The sequence below is a fragment of the Elaeis guineensis genome, chromosome 14, assembly GCF_000442705.2.
Source record: "Elaeis guineensis isolate ETL-2024a chromosome 14, EG11, whole genome shotgun sequence".
In the NCBI taxonomy this organism is placed as follows: domain Eukaryota; kingdom Viridiplantae; phylum Streptophyta; class Magnoliopsida; order Arecales; family Arecaceae; genus Elaeis; species Elaeis guineensis.
The window spans coordinates 51,598,596-51,603,658 of NC_026006.2; the positions used below are offsets into that span (position 1 = coordinate 51,598,596).

Genomic DNA, 5,063 nt, shown 5'->3' on the forward strand with positions numbered 1-5,063 from the left:
ATTTCTTAGAAAAGGATGTGAAGGATTTCTAGCCACTGTATTAGACACTCAAGATAATAAGCTCAAGTTACAGAATATCCCTATTGTGAAGAAATTTCCTAATATTTTTTCGGATGACCTGCCTGGACTACCTCCTGATCGAGAGATTGAGTTTTCTATTGACTTGATTCCTAGTACGAGTTCAGTTTCTAAAGCCCCTTATCGAATGGCTCCAGCAGAATTGAAGGAATTACAAAAGCAATTACAAGAGTTGTTGGACAAAGGATTCATTAGACCTAGTGTGTCACCTTGGAGAGCTCCAATACTTTTTGTGAAGAAGAAAGATGGTAGCCTTCAGCTTTGCATAGACTATCGAGAATTAAACAAGGTAACAGTGCGAAACAAATATCCTTTACCATGAATTGATGATTTGTTTGATCAGTTGCAAGGGGCTCAGGTCTTCTCAAAAATTGATCTTCGTTCTAGCTACCATCAGTTGAAGATACAGCCTAGAGACATATCAAAAACAGCCTTTCGGACTAGATATGGGCATTATGAGTTTTTGGTCATGCCCTTTGGTTTGACCAATGCACCGACAGCCTTCATGGATCTTATGAATCGAGTGTTTGCATCATACTTGGATCGATTTGTAGTTGTATTTATTGATGATATTTTGATTTACTCGAAAAGTTCACTCGAGCATGAAGAACATTTGAGGATTGTATTACAAACTCTGAGGGAAAAGAAGCTGTATGCAAAACTACAAAAATATGAATTTTGGATGAACAGTGTTACTTTTCTCGGGCATGTCATCTCCAAGGAGGGTATCTCAGTTGACCCAAGGAAAGTGGAGGCAATAGTTGACTGGAGCCGACCTACTAACGTATCAGAGATACGTAGTTTTTGGGATTAGCTGGCTATTATCGAAGATTTGTGGAAGGTTTCTCTAGTATTGCCATGCCTCTATCTCGTCTAACACAGAAATAAGTAAAGTTTGAATGGACAGACGAATGCGAGCAAAGCTTTCAAGAGTTAAAAAGACGATTGGTGACTGCTCCAATTTTAACCATTCCATCCGGGACAGAAGGTTTCACTATCTATGGTGATGCTTCTCGTAAAAGTTTCGGTTGTGTTTTAATGCAGAAAGGAAAGGTGTTAGCTTATGCCTCTCGACAATTGAAGTCATATGAGCGAAATTATCCTACTCATGACTTAGAATTAGCAGCTGTGGTATTTGCCTTAAAAATATGGAGGCATTACTTATATGGAGAGCATTGTGAGATTTTCACGGATCATAAAAGTTTAAAATACATCTTTACTCAAAAGGAGTTAAATTTGAGACAAAGAAGGTGGTTGGAACTATTGAAGGACTATGACTTGACAATAAATTATCATCTCGAGAAGGCAAATATTGTAGCCGATGCCCTAAGTAGAAAATTTTTTGATGATTTGGCTGCTCTAATTACCTCACAAAAGCCTATATTGCTAGATTTTGAGAAATCAGGAATTGAAATACGATTACATGATTCTCAAGTTCAGCTTGCAAATCTTGTACTACAGCCTACTTTGATTGAAAAGATTAAGGCAGCTCAAAAGGAAGATTCAGAGTTACAAAAGGTCATAGAAGCAGTGAAATCAGGTATACAGACAAAATTTTGGACACATGAGGATGGATCATTGAGATTTGATAACAGACTATGTGTTCTCAAGATTTCAGGATTAAGGGACGAGATCCTTGAGGAGGCTCACTGTTCGGCTTACACTATGCATCCTGGAAGTATAAAAATGTATCAAGATTTGAAAAAAAAATTTGGTGGTCTGGTATGAAAAGGGATATTGCACAATTTGTAGCCCAATGTTTGGTATGTCAACAAATAAAAGCTGAACATCAAAGACCAGCAGGACCATTGCAGTCTCTTCTTATTCCTCAGTAGAAATGAGAGCATATTACTATGGATTTTGTGACTCGATTACCTAAAATGCTTCGAAATAATAATGCAGTATGGGTAATTGTTGACCGATTGACGAAATCAGCATATTTCTTATCCTTTCAGATTGGTCTTTCCTTAGAAAGATTGGCAGGCTTGTATATAGAGCAGATAATACGACTGCATGGAGTACCAGTTACTATTGTGTCAGATCGAGATAGTAGATTTGTTTCTCAGTTTTGGAAGAGTCTTCATAAAGCTCTTGGGACCAAGTTAAATTTCAGTATAGCTTTTCATCTTCAAACTGACGGACAATCAGAACGAACCATACAGATCCTAGAGGATATGTTAAGGGCTTATGTTATGGACTTGGGCGGTGCATGGGATAATCACTTATCATTGGTTGAGTTCGCTTATAATAATAGTTACCAAGCAAGCATTCAGATGGCTCCTTTCGAGGCATTATATGGAAGAAAATGTAGATCGCCCATTTGTTGGGATGAGATGGGAGAAAGAAAACTGTTGGGACCAGAAATAGTGCAGCAGACAGTGGAAAAAGTACACATGATCCAGGAATGACTTCGTATGGCTCAGAGCAGGCAAAAGAGTTATGCTGATAATAGAAGAAGGGAGCTAGAATTTCAGGTAGGCGATCATGTTTTTCTGAGAATTACTCCCACTAAAGGTGTAATGAGATTTGGAGTTCGCGGTAAGTTGAGTCCAAAGTATATTGGTCCATTTGAAATTTTAGACAAGATTGGAGAGGTTGCATATCGGTTAGCATTACCGCCGGCTTTATCTGGTGTACATAATGTGTTTCATATATCAATGTTGAGAAAGTATATTCCAGATCCAAGTCATGTGGTGAGTTATGAACCTTTGCATCTTCAGAAAGATCTGACTTATGAAGAATATCCAGTTCGGATTGTTGACAAGAAGGATCAGGTGTTACGGCATCGAAGTATTCCTTATGTGAAGATCCAATGGAGAAATCATAGCGAGAGAGAGGCTACATGGGAACTCGAGATAGAAATGAAGATCAAGTATCCACAACTCTTTGAAAACTCAGGTATGTAAATTTTGAGGATGAAATTTTTTTAAGGGGGGGAGATTGTAACAGCCCAGTTACTTGGGCCTGTAGCCCAGACGGCCCAAGAACAAAAAAAAAATTACAGGGGAGGAGGAAGACTCCTAACCGAAGTCTTCTTCCTCTCCGTTTCCGATGAAATCGGACTCGAGGAGTCCGGCTAGGGTAGGAAACCTCCACTATAAAGATCCCCCATCCTCCCTTAGGAATTTACAACAAAAATTTCAAAGAAAATCGAGGGATTTGAGAGATTTTCTCAAAGATATACCGTGGGTGGTTGATCGGAAAAGAAGGGTTGCCGGAGCTGTTTTGGCTTTCGGAACAAGGTACGTTTCTTCTTCCTCCCTTTCGGATTAATCTCTCTGGCCATTGGGTGCTTGGAAGCCGGCGAGGTGCCGGTTTGGGTTCAAACAGGGATACCCTATTTATGTTGGTTTTTCCTTTTCTGCCGCCGGCAACAGAGATGGTGGCACCGCCACAGACATGGTAGCATCGCCGTCGTCGGGACGCTGCCGGGGAAGGTGGCCGGAGGTGGCTCATCTGGTCGGGTTGAAGGGAGACATTCGGAAAGGGGGCTCGGGTTCCCTGTTTTCGAGCGTGAGGAAGAGGAGAAGAAATTCTTCTCTCTTCTCTAAAATAAAATATATATATATATATAATATATATACACATAAAATATAATTATATATATATACATACATATATATAAAAATAATAAAAAAAAGGGAGACATGGGTAAGAGTCAAATAAACCTCAATATATATATATATATATAATTTATTTGATTAAATTAATTTATTTTGTTTGATAGGAGAATAGTCCAACGATCAGGGGGACAACGAGTAGGGTTTGATTTTCTGACTATAAGGCTGTGAATTTGAATTCTCATTTATTGAGGTAAGAATTCTGTACATGATCATCGCTAAATATATGTTATTTATTTGTTAGTCTTATATGTTGAATTTGCAATATCGAAATTATAATCGATGAGTTTTCTATGCTCGAGACATTGAGATGGCTTATATGAATATTTTTTTTAAAATATGAGTATATTTTGAAAAAAATTTTATGATTGATGGTATGAGTCTTATGGACATGACTTATCAATTTCATCATTCTGTAATTTGAAATAATTCGATAAAATCAAGAATTAAATGAAAAGAATATGTTTTGGACTAGCCTCGACATATGAATCAGCCGGCCAGGAGCTCATGCCTGGAACAGCCCGTCAGGAGCTTATGCTTGGGACAGCCTCTCACGGACTTTCGTACGTGGGACAGCCGGCCAGGAGCTCATCCTGGGACAGCCTTGAAAGGCTTATATGAATGAATAATTGGGAAGAGATTGAGGTATGGTCTGGGTTAGTCCAAAGCCAAAAAAAAAATATAATTTTGAAATATTAATTTTATCTACTGGCTTGATGTACATGTGCAGTGATTCTTACTGAGCTGGAGAAGCTCATATTTTCCTTCTTATTTTTTTCAGACTCACAGGATGCTTAGTTGGATGGTTTGGGTGAGAGCAAATGAGAACTGAAGCCTTTAGTAATTTAGTTAGCTTGAATTCTTTGATACCAATGAACATTTGAATAATTGTATTGAACAAGTTTATATTTGATTTGAAGTTGTGACTTGGTTGATTGATTTGGTAATTACTTGGTTATTTAAAATTTTGAAGTGTTAAATTTTTAGGCCTTACATGATCCTCAGGGTATTGCTCTAGGGTTGTGTGGCCGTGTCTCGTGCCCAACTCAGGTGCTGGGTTTGAGGCGTGACAGGTTGAGGCTTGGATCAACAAACCACTAGCAGTTTTGGGAGCTTGATCAACCCCTATCCAACATCGGTCTCTCAGGCACCCCTCCCTATAGCCTGGTTAAAGTAAACTGAAATGGCTGGCTGAGGGATAACCGAGCACATCTCAACCCATGCGACACACAAATATAATGAAAATATGGATCATTTTGTAGAGGAAAAAAAATTTAAACAAACGTAGAACACAAATAAAAAGAGATAATCAAGTAATAAAATAAGAAAAAAAGAAAGCACACGAGATATAACGTGATTTGGTCT

At 38.4% G+C, this 5,063-nt stretch overlaps 1 pseudogene; it reads left to right on the forward strand.

The window, feature by feature from the left end:
• Positions 1–2,351: 2,351 nt before the first annotated feature.
• Positions 2,352–4,799, forward strand: LOC140853622 (uncharacterized; annotated as a pseudogene).
• Positions 4,800–5,063: the final 264 nt, after the last annotated feature.